Here is a 17,807-nt window from a genome sequence, read left to right as displayed (position 1 = left end):
GATCTGTGATTTTCCATGAACTACATATGTTTGTATGAGCTCTCGTATATTTTTGAATGTTATTAAATGCCTAAATGGTGGAAATAATTGTTATGTTTATGATTAGTATGATGTTATATGTCATGAATTTGATAGATGACTGAACGTGTTGTTTGATATATTGTTCATGGTTTATGTGATACAAAATAGGTTTATGCTCATTCATTTTAATTTCCTTGGTTATGGAATGCAATAGTTTACTCGCTCACTTGACATATATTGTTAAAAATAGGGTCTTAAATTCCTCATGTATTATAATAAGACCAATATGCTTGCACTCTTTTAAATTTGTTAGCACACGCTTCTGAGCATGCCTAACCAATGGGCAATAAGTTAGGTGAATTGCAGTGATTGGTGCATTATCCTCTCTCACAATATATGTAATATCCCATAATAATAATAATAATAATAATAATAATAATAATAATAAATAATAAAGTAAATAAAATAATATTAATGTAAATAGAATAACAATTAATATTATTCATATTATTATTATTATCATCATCATTATTTATTGATTTATTATTATTATTAGTACTACTATTATTATTATGGGATATTACAATATAGTCATTGTGTATGTTTTGATATTAGGAATTATAAGTCATATGGAGTATTACACCCTTATTTTGTTTGTGCTTAGAGATTTTAAGATTCAGTGCCTTAGGCTCATGCACCATAGACCACTGATATTCGATGTTCCACTGCTTCACTAAAACTCATAGAGCGGTATGGAAAAGGGGAGACTTGCCACTACCACTACCAATGTTTTAAAACTTTAATTCCTACAAACGAGCAATGAACCAACATATTGGAATATTCACATTTAGTTTTGTAGAGATATCTATCTCGTGCCAGACCTATCTATTGGATTACTTGGTTGAAGTGCTGTAAACATCTTTGAATGTAGTTGATGAGAAGTTGGGGCAATATGATGGTGTAACCCAACCTTCTGGATTCTTTCCATTAGACCTTGGAATAAATAAGTAAGTTCCCTTGAGGAGAAGGCCAATGCTGATAGGCTAGAAACCAAACGAAAAAAATGAAAGAGATTGGGACATGGGTGGAACCATGAGTACTATAATTGTGCCATTAATTGGAAAACCTTGCAAAATAAAATCACAAGATTGAACCTATTGAGTGACTCAATGTTGGTGAGTCTATATTGGTCTTAAACCATTAGCCCCAATTTTTTCAAGCATGAGGAGGCAAGGAAACCCCCAATGTTGAGGTGTTGAGATGATGTGGACTATTGGGCTCCACCTCAAGTCTTAGACCTCAGACCTTGGAATTTTCTAATAAAAGGAGTAGAGGGATGAGAGGGACCCCAATTCTTAGATGCCAAGATTATGTGGAATGGACGGGGAAAAATCACTCTAACAACCTGTGAACATGGAGAGTGGTATCACATTGTCACCCATGAATTTTGTGTTAAAATTCATGCAAGTTAACTAGGTGGAACATATGACAATTGTGTGATTAAGGTACTATGCACACAATACAATGTATTGATATTATCAGGTCATATAGCTCAGACCTTGGCATTTTCAAATTTAGGATAAAATAGAGGGAAGGCTAAGAAGCCAATGTTAACATGGCATGGTCTGGGTGATGTGGCTTGGGGGTGGACCCTACTCTCAGACCTCAGATCTCGTAATTTTCCAATTGAGGTTGGAGTAGAGGGAAGGATGATAATACAATGTTGAGATTATGGGGCTTGGGGTGACATGGCTTGGGGGTGTACCATACCAGGATCGTAGGTGTATGAACCACCAAAATTCTCAAAGAAACTAATTGGAGAGTAGGTCTATAGATCAACAATCGAGATCAATTGAAGACACCCCCTTATGGTCAATGTTTAATGAGAAGGAGTGGGGGGTAACTGGTATTAGTGCCAACCCACTCATCTTTAATCGATAGTTGACACTACAAGTTGTATTTGTCAAGGTGGTTTCACACCCGGGTGCAACATGTAACGTGGAAGGTAACCTGGCGGACAAGTAAGTAGAAATAAAAGTTCCACAAGCACCAAGAAAGTGCCACATGGGTGCAACATGGAGATCCATCGACTAACATGGATCCTTTTAATACATTAAAATTCTAACCAGCATAACTTGCGATTTGGTAGTCGGATCAAGTTAAAATTTATGTCGTTAGAAAGCTCTCGGAAATTTGAATGAAATGGCGATATTACTTTTTAGTTCCACAGACCTTTAGAAAATGAGTTCGTGTCACCCCACCTTCATAACATAACTTGGAAGTTGGGTCAAAACAAATAGGTAACGCCTCCCATAACCCAAGAAAAGCCAAGGGGGAGGGAGTGTAACATCTATTCTTTAAATCTATCACATATATCACACCTATATAAATATCCTAACCTTGTGTTAGTGTATGCAATATTTTATGCGTCTCTTAATGAAAGCTTCTAGAAGAATCTTAGATACCAATTCTTTATGAATCCCCACTTGAATTCATGTGTTACAACAATTATTGATTATTCTCAATATGGTAATTGGTAATTCATTTAGTTTACATTATTCATGTATTTGAATCCCACAATAGCCATAATGAATTTTTCTTCATTGTTTTTTCCTTTAAAACTAGCCACAATGTCATTTTCTTTGGTATCCTTTCCTCCACTCTTTCCTTTGTTAAAAAAAAAGGCAATTCGTGATAGTTATGGAAGCAAATTATAATGATATTGGGAAGTTATTAGTAAGATTAATTATAAGTAACTTGATAAATATTAATTTTGAAGACTTACAGATAATATATATTGAGAAAACTTGGGGAAATCTGGTCACCTCTCTTTTTCATGTTCACATATTCGATCTCATTAATAGTATCAAACATGCTTACTCATGGTTATTTTATTACAATCATAATTTCATGTATTTTCCTATTAAAATTTATGAAGTGGTTATACCTTTGGTATCTCATATAATTATTATTTCAACATAGTAGTAGCTATTTCAACCATTTAGTGTGGGGTACATGACACCCCTACTAATAAAAGAGATAATTGGATCAAGGTACATAATCAAGAATAAAATGTAAATCTCTCAACAATCCACCAATCTTGTAAAAATTTGGTCAACTTCATCATAAAGATAATGCTTAGCTTTTTGTTGGCTCACATAAGACTATTTAATGACTATCTTTGAGATTAAAAACTCTATTGAGTTTAGTGAACTTTTCTAACTTGTATTTTCTTGATTAAGTTTAGATATAAAATTTCACAAAATGAACCTTGTCACATCAACTTAAAACTAATATTACAATAATAAGACTTGTGATTCTATTCTTTCATTTTATAGAATTATCAAATCCTTACTCCCTTGTTCTCCAAAATGATCATTCTCCTTTTCTCAATTCCATTCACATTTATCTATCACACTCTTTCACTTTATTCTTATTGTTTCTAGCAACATTGACATCAATATGATCAAACTTTACAAATATTTTTAGAATTCCATGTAGTTTTGTTTCCTCTACCTCATCCCAAGCCCAATATCAAGCTGAGATATTCTTTGTAGCATTAATGTTTGGAACAATGTTTTTGAAGCTTGGTGGGATTTTTAAAAATTTTAGAGGAGGTGACAATTTTTTTTATTATATTCAAACTTATGCATTAGGGAATATGTTTGAACATCCTAGTTCTCTTTCATTTTCACATAGTTTGATGAATAACACAAACAATCAATATTCTCATAAAAATAAAAATGGTGGCTTGGATGAATGGATATTTGGAAGTTTCCCCTCAAGTTTTAAATATGTGACCTCCAATTAGGAAACACATGTTCTTAACCAATAAGCCCAATCAATTTGTACCATATCTTTAATTTGATTGATAACTCATGAATATAAATAAGTATTCCTTTCTTTTCTTATTAAAAACTAACTTAGTAGACATTTTTTCTTCTATTTTAATATCTTTGTTATTATTGTGATCGATATGTGGAAAATTTAACCATATTTTCTATTTTAAGTCTTAACTCAAAAATATTACTTTAAATTTTGTTTAAAGTAGATCTGTATTTTTATAAAAGGAAATATTTGTTATTATTGTTAGTGATATATGGTAAAATTAACAATCTTTTCTATTTTAGCCCCTAGGGTTAGCTCAATTGATTGAGTCCCCATTGTCAAATACCTTTGCTATTGAGAGGTCACAAGTTCAATTATCTTGACACTCGATCCGTGGTTAGGATCTCTAGGGTCCGTGAACCACATAGAAAAAAAACTCTAGAAAAAACAACGTAAATTTAAATTTACAATAACATATACTTGTATATTATAAATTATTTAATGTAAGTATTTGATTTTTTATTTCACTTTATGTAATGTTATTTAACAACAATTTCCTCATATTGAGTTAGCTCCTCTTAATGCAATTATAAAAAATACATCAACCAAAATCAACATAACTAGATCAACCATAAACCATATAAATTAAATGGTTGGTAAATATGGATAGACATCATTAGACAATAAAAATCAAAACACTTACTACATGATAGATCTCATGTTGCTAAAAAAAAAAAAAAATCTAAATTATAATTTTAATTTAAATTATTATTATTACTATTACTATTATATATAAGTGAAATGTTTATACATTTAGAAAAACATGGAACATGGGCCTGGAGTATGCCCTAAAACTGCTTTTGCTTGGATAAGAGCTCGTCTTCACTTTTTTTCCTTAGTGGTAAGGAAATGCAATAGTCTTTAAGTGAAATTTTTTTGAATTTGTGGTGGATTTTTGGCCAAGATCTGATGAAATAGTTTATGGCCAAATCTTGATTTGTGTTGTTTAAATTGGTTTTTTGACTACATATATGGATTCAACATCCTCAAAAACCCATGGGGTGCTTCGATTGTGAAGATTTTACCTGTAAAACTTGTGATTTCAATGAATTTCAATGAATCCCTGTTATATTCTAGAAAAATTATATCGGAAAATAAACTGAAAAGATTTCCAAAAAGTCACACTTAAAGACTACTCGGTAAGGAAATAGGTTAATAATACAACAGTGCGATTAATTCCAAGTGGCATGATTTTCCTTGAATAACAATGATGAGTCAATGTGGAGTCAACCTGCATTGATATAGAGGCCAAATATGATTCTCCCCACTACTCGTTTGATAACTGAGTTATGATAGGTTTTCCCACTGTTTCAAAAAAAAACATGGAACAATATTCTTAACCATGGAGACTTAACCCCACTTACCATGGAGATTCTTAAGGTATAAATAGGCTTTGTAGCAATACCAAAAAGTAACTCACTTCATATGACACTTGTTCATATGACATTTTTTTTAAATTAATGAAGGGAAAAAGGGCATAACTACTTTGAAGATAAATATCAACCTTTGTTTTGTGTATACTATTATGAATATTCTAAAATATTATGTGGAGGTTAAATCCCTACCATCCTACTTAATGATAATTTACAATTATATTAAAATTATGATAGCCTATTTCAAAATAGATAGCCGATGGACATTATTAAGTCAAATTGCAAATATTGTTTTCTAAAAAAAATTATAGCATGCATATATTAAAATAAATGTAATGAAGTGTTGCATGGCAACTAGTAGTTGTCACTCAAGTTACAAATTATGCTTTCATAAACATTGAAAATTGATACATAAAGTGGAAAAATTAATTTCCTAGTAAGAGGCAAGGACTTCCATAAATTTTGGTTGGTAGTAACTACTAGCAAGTTTGCACATTTACATTTTTATGGCAATTTCGCCAATAATATATATTTTTGGCTATTGTCAGTTGTTTAGACTATGCACATGTTTACTCCTACTTATTAAAATACTGAAAAACACAAAAATAATGATGGGAAATAACTCTGGTAAGTATAATTATTACGCTAATAGACATGTCTATTTTGGAATCCAAAATTTTTAATTTAATCATCAAAATTAGTAGGTGGATGGTAGGGATTTAACTTTCATGGATTATTCTAGAATACTCATAGTAGTATACACAAATCAATGGTTGATAATTATCACCAAAGTACTTATGATTTTTTTACCCTTTTAATTAAATTTATTAATTAAAAAATGTGATATTAACACGTGTTATATGAAGTGAGTTATGGTTCTCTCCACCATGTGGTATTGATAATCCATGACCATATTGGTCCATGGTATTGTAACAAATCTCATTTACAGATTAAGAATCTCCATGGTAAAGTTGGGGTAATTCTCCATGGTTAAGAATCTTGTTCCATGTTTTTTCAAATTTCCATGTGTTTAACTTGTATATTGATTCTTTTTATAATGAATAATACTTCAAAATAAAGCTATAATTTATTTAGTTTTTATGATTTTTAAAACTTTAGCAACATGAGACATATCATCAGTCTAGATCCATCTTAACTCTAGACCTATTAAGCGTCAAGAGGGATCGAATCTCTAAGGTACAAACATTTTTTCTATTACAAAACTTAAAGGTTTGCACCTCGAGAGATTTGGTCATTCTCGAGGTTAAGATGGATCTAAACTGGTTTAAGATATATATATATATATATATATATATATATATATTTTTCATTTTTTATTTTACTTTTATATTTATTTATTTATTTATTTATTTATTTAATTTTTATTTGATGTAGTCAAAATGTTTAGATAGCATAACATAATAGAATATTACAACATTAAGATCCAAGGGATAACTCAGTTGGTTGAGTTCCTGTTGCTAAGTACCTCACCTATCGGGAGGTCATGGGACCAAATCTCCTCGACGCCCTTGGGGTTACACCTTTCTAGTTTGGTCGGCAGGTAGATACCTTTGGGTTTATTTGCTTGGATTAACCGATGGATGTAGTAGATACTCAATGTCCGTGAACCACCCCCACCCTAAAAAAAGATAAAACATTACAACATCCCTTCCATGCTGAAAAAAAAAAAAGACATTACAACATCCCTTCCATGCTGAAAAAAAAAAAGACCTTACAACATCTCTTCCATGCTGAAAAAAGATAGAACATTACAACATCTCTTCCATGCTGAACTAGAGAGCTCGACATAATGAGGTATGTTTTTAATTATTATTATATGTTATACCTATCGACATTTGCTAGCAATTTAGTAACTTATGGAAAACATGTTATTTACGTGAGTATGAGCTATTTCCAAAGATTTTAAATTTGGGTAATTTTCCTATGAAGCTTAACAATGAAAAATCATTGCACAAATCTCCAAAAATTTTGCATAAATATTGCAATTGTATCATAAATTTTGACAAAAAAATTATGAGGCGGTTATCCACATGGCGTTGTACTGTTGAAATGTTGCAATAAGACTTTCAAGTTATAGTCATGTCAAACAATAGTTGTTTTAATAATATTGAAAATAAATATTTTATTTTCAAAGCTAAAAATTGGTTAATGCTAAACTAACAATAGTTGTTTTGATAATATTGAAAATAAATATTTTATTTTCAAAGCTAAAAATTGGTTAATGCTAAACTAATTGTGGTCAACAAGAAAATCCATTCATATGGGTAACCATGATATTTCATAACATATATAACATACTTTCTTAAATTATGGTCATTAGTAACTTATGTAAAATATGTTATTTACGTGAATATGAGCTATTTTCAAAGATTTTAAATTTGGGAAATTTTCCTATGAAGCTTAACAATGAAAAATCATTGCACAAACCTTCAAAAATCTTGCATAAATATTGCAATTGTATCATAAATTATGAAAAAAATATGAGGCAGTTATCCACATGGCATTGTACTGTGCAAATGTTGCAATAAGACTTTCAAGTTATAGTCTTGTAAAACAATAATTGTTTTAATAATATTGAAAAATAAATATTTTATTTTGAAAGCTAAACATTGGTTAATGCTAAACTAATAGTGGTCAACAAGAAAATCCATTCATATGTGTAACCATGATATTCATAACATATAAATCATAGATATACTTAATAAATTTAATTAATATAGATATAACTAAAATTATTAATATTTCTATATAAAAAAAAATGAATATATATAAATTATAAATTAAGATCCATTTTACACTCTAATATATATATATATATATATATATATATATATATATATATATAAAAAATGTTATCAAATATGTTAAAGTAAAATACCAAATATGTTAAAGTAAAATACCAAGTGTGTGTGTGTGTGTGTATATATATATATATATATATATATATATATATATATATATCAGATTTTGTTTATAAAATTAAGAATAAAAATATTTTCCCCCAAATTTGGGTGTTAATCCAATAGTGCAAGCTTTCAATGACTTTAATATATCCAATGCATAGACCTGGGGTGCGCTTACGATGGTGCATCTGGCTCACATTCGACCATGTCTCGAGTATGGAGTGTGGTGGTGGTGTCAAGTGCACCCCCCTCTTTCATTTAAATCTCGTTAAGCACATGTCGTTTCCACTTCCCATTTGGCATCCCCCATTCCTCATTAAAATGCAAGGACCTCTCAACATGCCTATCAATTCCTCTAGTCGCGCAAAGATGATTTCTTTGCTCAGCTTCAGAGATTTGTATCTATTTTCTTTGCAACTATGGTTTAAGAAAGAGGGCAACCTAACAAAGGTGGTCATGGGCGAGGCTGACCTCCTCACCCTCCCTAGCATTAGCATGGGGATGAAGATTTCGATTGAAGCAATCTGTAATGTTACAAAAGAATGGTGGAAGATGCTAATGCACGTGATATTTGAATATAGAGTGACCATATTTGGGCCTTATACAACCTCCTGGGATTGCATTACAAGGACCAAGAAGATATTAATGTGTTGATGGAAGGAAATGTCTTGAACTCGGAATATCATCTACATCATGCAAAGTCAATTTATCACCGCATTGCCAGAATCTTTGGTATGCAGGTTCAAGGTTTAGAGTCTCAATCAATTGATGTAGTAGATGACTCCTCGCTTTCTCTAGTACATCTAGATGCTCCCCATGATAGGCCTCATATCCCCTTTCCATTATGATGCCAACCTATCTTTGTCTCTTCGGGTCCCTCCTATGGCAAGGGCGGCGGCCACAACAGTCAGGTCATTAGTCAAGGTGGCCAAGTCAGTGACTCTCTCCAAAAACACTCTAATTTTCCATCCTCCTCTAGCTAGCTAGACTCTCCAGGGCTCCCTCTACTAGAGGATACAAACTATTACAAACCATGCCTCATGGTGAAAGAGGACTCCCCTAACCACTAGCCAATGTTGCTAGTATTTCAAGGTAGCATTGTTATATTTTTTTTGTTCTCGGCCTTATATATGGTTTGGTATATTTTACTACAATGTACCTGGTGGGAAGCTCTTTGGTTTCTCCTCTGTGAGCAAAGACCTCCCCATACCTGCTTCCATCATAGGCTTTCTCTGCTACATGCCCATGTTCACGACCAACTTATGTTGAGCTCTAATACTCTGAAGAAAGTACTTTTTGTAATCTTATTGTAATACAATGTCTCTTTACTTACGAAAATAAATAAATTATTTTTATATATAGAGATGTGGAATTTATATAAATATAAATAATATTATTAGGAACCAATATTGATACATATTCACTTTAGATTTAACAAGCACTAAGAGGGATCAAATATTTGTTCACAAACCTTTTTTCAAGTTTTAAATTTAAAAACATGTTTTGATCCCTCTTCACAATTAGTAGATCAAAAGTTAAGATGGATCTATGCTAGTTTTAGATAACTAGGATAAAAATGTATATTCCACATATCATAATGAGATTATTTGAAAAATAAATAATTAATGTTATATTACATATGAAATAGAGATGTAATCCATTTTGTTCAAATGATATGTGTGTGTGTTTGTGTATCACTGATAAATAAAATATTTCAATGTTCATATTATCTAACGTACTTTTATATAGAGAAATGTAAATTAATTGAAATGAAAAAAATGTTATATTTTCACTTTTCATTATGAAGATGATGTGGAATTTATTCAATTCTTAATATATAGTTGATATGCGGAATTTAAAAAATATTAATAACAAATTAAAATTCAATGTGGGTTATAAATAAAATATTAGATGTCTAATTCCATAGATAAATACTTTCTAATTCAATAATTTATTCAATATTTAATATGTAATTGACAAGGAGTTGATATGTAACACACACACATAACAAAAAATTCAATGTGCATGTGAGACTTTGTGTAACATGGATATATGATTTCTACTTCTCAACATAAAATAAAATTTCAATGGCCATGTTGAGAGAAATATTTCAATGAAATTTGTATATATATTATAAAATAAAACTTTTATGGTTAAAACATTTATTATTTTGTTGCTCAAGATAAATGAGATGTGTAATTACTTCCATGTTCAACATGAAGTTAACACATGTCATATATACATATATAGAACTAGTATAGATCCATATTAACACAAAATACATGAGTTGGAAAGAGGGATCACTCTTAAGGTGCAAACATTTTTTCAACACTCTAAAACAGGTTTGCACTTCGAAATATTTGCTCCCTCTCCACCTTTGATAAATACAATGTTAACATATATGTTTGATGGTATAAATAATGCCCACAAAATTTTGGAGGTACATTTTTAAGGTACTCGTTACCAAAAGGTCATCAGTTCAAATCCCCTATGAATATTAACATACAAGAAAAGAAATTAATATAAATAATGTTAATTAAACACTAACAAAATCATTATCAATATTTACATAATTTTATTTAATATTACGAAACCATTGCATTAGTGTTTTTCAAGAATTCATGAATTTATAAAACTTTTATATAATGAATGTATAAACAATATATTTAAATTCAAACTTTTATATAACGAAGGTATAAATAATATATTTGAAATAGACCTTTTTCTTAAATAATAATATTGTTGGGTTGTGTTATATTCTTTCCACGTAGTTAACATGGGGTTTGAAGGGCACCTGTAACCCCACTTTATGGGGTCCCGGGCAGTGCCCTGGAAAATTTTGGTTTTGGACCCTATGTTAGGTTGGGCGGACCCACCTATGGTTTTGTGCATAATTTTTGCACATGTTTTTTGGAAGCGATGGTTTTCGGTCCATGGTATTGGATGCGATGGTTTTCAGTCCATGGTATTGGACACGATGGTTTTCGGTCCATGGTATTGGATGCTTCGCCATGTATAAATATGTATTGTAACATTGAAAGGAACATAATGAAAAATCAAGCTGGTAGTCCCGGTTTTGGGATCCAAGGGGAAATCTCTGTGTATATGTGTTTTATGTGTTATGCTCTTGCATTGTTTATTTATGTGTTTTAGAATTCATATGCAGGTAATTTCTGTATGCGGTTAAAACCTACATTTGGGATCAGATCAGATTTGGCTTCAAGGGAACGCCTTTGTTGCTGAGGGGTTTCGCTCAGGCCTGTGGTAGACCCTGTTCAGTGGGAGATCTGCGAGATTGATTCTGGTGGTGAAAGAAGATGGCGAGCAATGGAAAGATAGAGATCGAGAAATTTAATGGTCAGAGTTTTGAGTTGTGGAAACTCAAGATGGAGGATCTGTTGGTGCATAAAGATCAGTGGATCGCGGTAGATCCGGATACTAAACCAACGAGAGTGTCTAATGAAGAATGGAAGAATTTGGATTGGAAGGCAAAGAGCACAATACGATTGTGTGTCTCAGATTCAGTATTGCTAAATGTATCAGGGGAAGCTAAGCAAAGGCTTTGTGGGACAAGTTAGGGACTTTGTACCAATCTAAGTCTCTGGTGAATAAACTGTTCCTGTGGAAAAATCTGTATAACCTGAGGTTGAAAGATGGAGACTCGGTGACAGAGCATTTGAATGCATTTAATACTGTGGTAAGTCAGTTAGCATCTGTTGATATTAAAATTTTAGATGAAGATAAGTGCATCAGTTTGTTGTATTCTCTACCAGATTCGTGGGATAGTTTGGTTATTGCAATAGGAAGCAATGCAACTACCTTGCAGTTTGATGAAATAGTCTCAGCCTTGCTGATGGAGGAGATGAGACGGAAAAATATGGAGAGCCAGAATGGTGATGCCTTGTCTGTTTGAGGACGGTCCCAGAATAGAAACAAAAATAATTCATCGAGTGGAAGATCTAAATCTCTAGGAAAACCTGTAAAGGTGGTGTGCTGGAAATGCGGAAAGGAAGGCCACTTCAAAAGGGACTGTAAATCTAAAGCTCCTGACAAAGGAAAGGGATCTGATGAGGCTCCTTCTGCAGAGGCAAAAACCACCTCAAATGAAGGTGGGGATGTGTACTTGGCTTCTTCAAGTACACATGTAGATCACGAGGCATGGTTGATTGACTTAGGTGCATCCTTTCACTTCACTCCCCATAGAGAGTGGTTCTGTGAGTATGAGAAATATGATGGTGGTGATGTCTTCTTAGGGGATGACAGGAAGGCTAGAATCATTGGTAGTGGAAAAGTAAAGTTGAAGCTGCAAGGTGGAAGGGTTAAAACACTTCCATATGTTCTGCATATTCCTGCATTAGCTAGAAATCTGATTTCTATTAGCAAGCTGGATGATGTAGGTGTAAAAACAGTGTTTGAGAAGGATACCTGCAAGATGGTTGGGAAGAATGGTATTGATGTGGGGAGTTCGGATTGGAACTCTGTACAAGCTCCAAGGTAGCACTATTGTTGATGGGTGCAACAGTTCTGTGGTTCCTGAAAGTGGAGCAGAAAATCTAGTGGTCTCTGGGGAAAAAACCATGCTGTGGCATCAAAGGCTTGGACATATTGGAGAGAAGGGCCTTCGAATACTTCATGGTAAAGGTATGGTAGAAGGTATGAATAATAGCTCTCTAGATTTTGATTTCTGTGAAAATTGTGTATATGGGAAGCAGAATCGGGTGAGTTTCCCCTCTGGTGGTAAGAGGGTGAAACATATATTAGAGCTTGTGCACAGTGATGTGTTTGGACCTGTGAAGGTTCCATCACTGGGTAAGTCTGTGTACTATGTATCATTTATAGATGACTTCTCAAGGAATACATGGATATATTTCCTTAAGAAGAAATCTGAAGTCTTTGACAGGTTTAGAGTATTTAAGGCTCTAGTGGAAAACCAGACAGAGAAGAAGATAAAGGTGCCAAAGATAGATAATGGTAGAGAGTTTTGCAGTAAGGAATTTGAAGAATTCTGCAAGAAGTGTGGTATAGCACGACAGAAGACTACTCCATATACACCTCAGCAAAATGGAGTTGCATAAAGAATGAACAAGACGTTGATGGAAAGGGCAAGAAGCATGCTCAGTGGTGCCAGGTTAGGACAGGAATTCTGGGTAGAGGCGGTGGATATTGCATGTTACCTGGTCAACAGGTCACCTTCATCAGCATTGGAGGATGAGACTCCACAAGAGGTATGTACTAGTAAGAAACCCTCTCTTTCACATCTAAGGGTATTTAGATGTGATGCATATGTACATATTCCAAAGGAGAAACGAACCAAATTGTATAGTAAATCTGAAAAGTGCATCTTTATTGGGTATAAGGATGGTTTAAAGGGTTATAAACTTTAGAACCCAGTAACAAGGAAGGTTGTGTACAGCCGAGATGTGGTGTTTAGAGAGGTGAAAGATGTTATTAATCATGAAGTCCAACCAAAAGAACCTGAGAAGATAGAGTATGAGCTAAAGGAGGAAGAATCAGACTCTATAGTAGAGGAGGAATCAGAAGATGAAGAGCCACAAACTCCGGGTCTGAGAAGATCAATTCGAGAAATAAGGTAGCCTGAAAGGTATATTCCATCTGCTTTTTGTTCAAATTTTGCTTTGTCTCTTACTGATGATGATCCAAAAACTATGAAGGAAGCAGTAGATTCAGAGGATGGAAAACTCTAGAAAGAGGCCATGGTTGATGAAATGGAATCTTTGCACAAAAATGAGGCTTGGGATCTAATGGAGTTGCCGGCTAGAAGGAAACCCATTGGCAGCAAATGGGTTTTCAAAAGGAAGACAAATGCAGAAGGAAAAGTGGAGAAATACAAAGCTAGGTTGGTAGCAAAAGGTTATTCCTAGGTGCCGGGAATTGATTTTGGTGATATTTTTTCTCCTGTTGCCAAGGTAACTTCTATTAGATTACTTTTATCTGTCGCTACTGCTTTTGAATTTTGAGGTAAACAGATGGATGTGAAGATAGCATTTCTTCACGGGGATCTGGAAGAGGAGATCTACATGAAGCAACCTGAAGGCTTTGTAGTGAAGGGTAAGAAAGAACTGGTATGTAAGTTAAAGAAGTCTTTGTATGGGCTAAAACAGTCACCAAGGATGTGGTATCAGAAATTTGATACATTTATACAGGGACTTGGCTTCACCAAAAGCAAAGTAGATCAATGTATGTATTTTAAATTAATTGGTGACCGTGTTATTTATCAGGTCTTGTATGTGGATGATATGTTGTTGATTGGAAATGACAAAGAAATTATTCGGGACTTGAAGACCCAATTGTCCTCCAAATTCGACATGAAAGATCTTGGTGCTATAAACTATATTTTGGGCATGGAAATTAAAAGAGATCGAGCAAAGAGGAAGCTCTGGTTAAACCAGAGGAAGTATGTCGAGACAATAATGCAGAGGTTTAATATGCAGGATAGTAAACCGGTGAAGGTTCCTATTCCTGTAGGTGTGAGGTTATTTGTTGAACAATGTCCCAAGACACAAGAAGAGGAAGAGGACATGTCACATGTTCCATATGCAAGTGTAGTCAGTAGCCTGATGTATGCAATGGTCTGTACTAGACCAGACATTGCACATGTAGTGGGAGTATTGAGCAGGTTTATGTCAAAACCAGGAAAGGAGCATTGGACAACAGTGAAGCGGGTTTTCAGGTATTTGCATGGCACTAGTGATTATGGTCTGTGCTACCAAGGAAGACCAGGATTGGACAGAGTGTTGGATATTTGTGGATTTGTTGATGCAGACTAGGCTGGAGATCTGGATCAGAGAAGATCTACAAGTGGGTATGTGTTTAACCTATTTGGAGGTGCAGTCAGTTGGATGAGTAAGAAACAATCTGTAGTGGCACTATCAACTACAGAAGCAGAATACATGGCAGCCACTCATGCAAGCAAGGAAGCAGTTTGGTTGCAGAGATTGTGTTCAAGTATGGGGTTAGTACAGGAAGCTATAAGGATAGACTGTGACAGCCAAAGTGCAATTTTCTTGGCAAAGAACCTTGCATATCATTCAAAGACAAAGTGCATTGATGTTCAGTATCACTTTGTGAGGGATATGATAGAAGACAAAAAGGTATTGCTGGTAAAGGTAGACACTTTGAAGAATACTGCAGATGCATTGACAAAATCTGTGAGCTCTGAGAAGTTCTCTTGGTGTAGAGAGACAATGGGCATTTCAGGGTTGAAAAAATGACTAAGCTCTCTTGTGGCACCCTGTGGAAAGAAAACAACAAGTGGGAGAATGTTGGGTTGTGTTATATTCTTTCCACGTAGTTAACAGGGGGTTTGAAGGGCACCCGTAACCCCACTTTATGGGGTCCAGGGCAGTGCCCTGGAAAATTTTGGTTTTGTACCCTATGTTAGGTTGGGTGGACCCACCTATGGTTTTGTGCATAATTTTCGCACATGTTTTTTAGACGCGATGGTTTTTGGTCCATGGTATTGGACGCGATGGTTTTTGGTCCATGGTATTGGACACGATGATTTTTGGTGCATGGTATTGGATGCTTCGGCATGTATAAACATGTATTGTAAAATTGAAAGGAACATAATGAAAAATCAAGCTGGTAGTCCCAGTTTTGGGATCCAGGGGGAAATCTCTGTGTATATGTGTTTTATGTGTTATGCTCTCGCATTGTTTATTTTATGTGTTTTAGAATTCATATGCAAGTAATTTCTGTACGAGGTTAAAACCCACAAATATAAATTATAAAATTTATTTCTATTTATATATCATCTTTTCTTTTTCTCTTAGAAAAGCGTTTAATTTTATTATCAAAAGAAAATAAAATTACATTTTGTAGATACTTGACTAGCGTATATTCAGAGATAAAGGGTCACTTGATCCATCACAATAGTGGCTTAAAGCTTTCATAGATAAGCATAAAAAAAAAAAAAAAAAACTAGTTGAGATATCTACCAACTTATGTAGTTGTAAAAATCATCTACTTTTCCTTTCTTTCCCTTATTCTTTTTCACCTCCTTCCAAACCCTTGTGATAGGTTGGATAATAGCTAGTGCCATTTCTGATGTTTGCATGAGGGGTGAGTTCCTTATCTGATTCAAAGCTCCTTGATACATCTGAGCTTTTGGTTCCTGGTGTCTGATTGTTCTTTTTTGCGATTTCTTAAGTAACTACGGGAATTTGAGTGACTATCATTTCTGAATTCAGGTTGGGGTCTTCAGACTGTGGAATGGGCTCATCCTGTGTGGTTGATTCAATCATTACCTCATTTTATTTGTTGGGGTGATCCATTTGGTCCTCCTCTTCTCCATTATAAGAAAAAAGAGGATCGAGGGGTTTCCAATGCTTTGATTTCGACCACTACCCTTTCCTCTTATTTGTTGGTATTTTGGCCAGTGGGAAGCTATCTTGTAAATATCTTATTTGATTACATACCTGACATTTGAAGGATTTGTTTTCGTAATATAGACTCTATGTCCACTGGAATTGTCCATTTTTCAACTAGATGTGATCTGGAAACCCCTTATCAATCTCAACAAAAATGTGGGAAAATGTGAAAAGCTTGTGTGTTATTCTTTCACTATCTACCTTCATAAATGATCCCATAGAATTACCAATGTCTTCAAGTACTTGATGGTGCCAAAAGGGAAGTAAAAGGTTTGGTAGACAAACCTAAATAGGCATTTTTGTCACTTCCATGGTTGATGAGTCAAACTATGGGAACCAAGGGGTGGTAAATAACCCAGCTCTATTCAAGAACCATGGTCCTTCCTCCATTATTTTCTGATAGTCTTCTTTAGAGTTGGGATATATGACGAAAAATCCCTTTTGATCATTAGTAGATATCACAATCCTTGGTCTATTTAGTTAATATCCACTAGTATAGGGCCTCAAAGTTAGGCCAGAATCCATTAAATCTACAAATAATAGCCTCTTTGTGAAAGTATGAGAACATGTTGTTTACCTGTGGGTTCTTAATCTCTAGTTGTGGGTGTTTCTCCATCCTTTCCATTATGTAAGGCCCAGGAAGTGTCCTAGCTAGTGTTGGATCCTTATCTTGTCATGTAACTCCTTTGGTTGCTTCTTTCTAAGAGGTTGTTCAGCCAAGTCCTATTCCTCTGCGCAATCACAAAATTAAGTGAGGAGTAGAACAAAGGATCACAGGTAAAAGAGTTTCCTTGCTGAGATGATCCTTTGTTCTGTTGTTGGGAGGCCCTCCCTTTTTTTATTTATATATCATCTAAAATATAAATTTTTAATATAAAAAATATATAGATAATACATATTTATAATTAATTTTTATATTTTATAACATTTATAATAAAAATTATAATATTTTTAAAAAATTGTATTAAAAATGATATACATATATAGATATATATATGTATATATATATATATATATATGTATATATATATATATATATATATATATATATATATATATATATATATATATATATGTATATATATATATATATATGTATATATATATACATATATATATATATACATATACATATATATATATACATATACATATATATATATACATATACATATATATATACATATATATATACATATATATATATATAT

The sequence above is a fragment of the Pinus tabuliformis genome, chromosome 1_2 (assembly GCF_031772625.1).
Source record: "Pinus tabuliformis cultivar Carrire ecotype Pingquan chromosome 1_2, CPIR1, whole genome shotgun sequence".
NCBI classification, from domain to species: Eukaryota; Viridiplantae; Streptophyta; class Pinopsida; order Pinales; family Pinaceae; genus Pinus; species Pinus tabuliformis.
The sequence above is the reverse complement of the archived record's forward strand: the minus strand, read 5'-3'. Positions refer to the sequence as shown.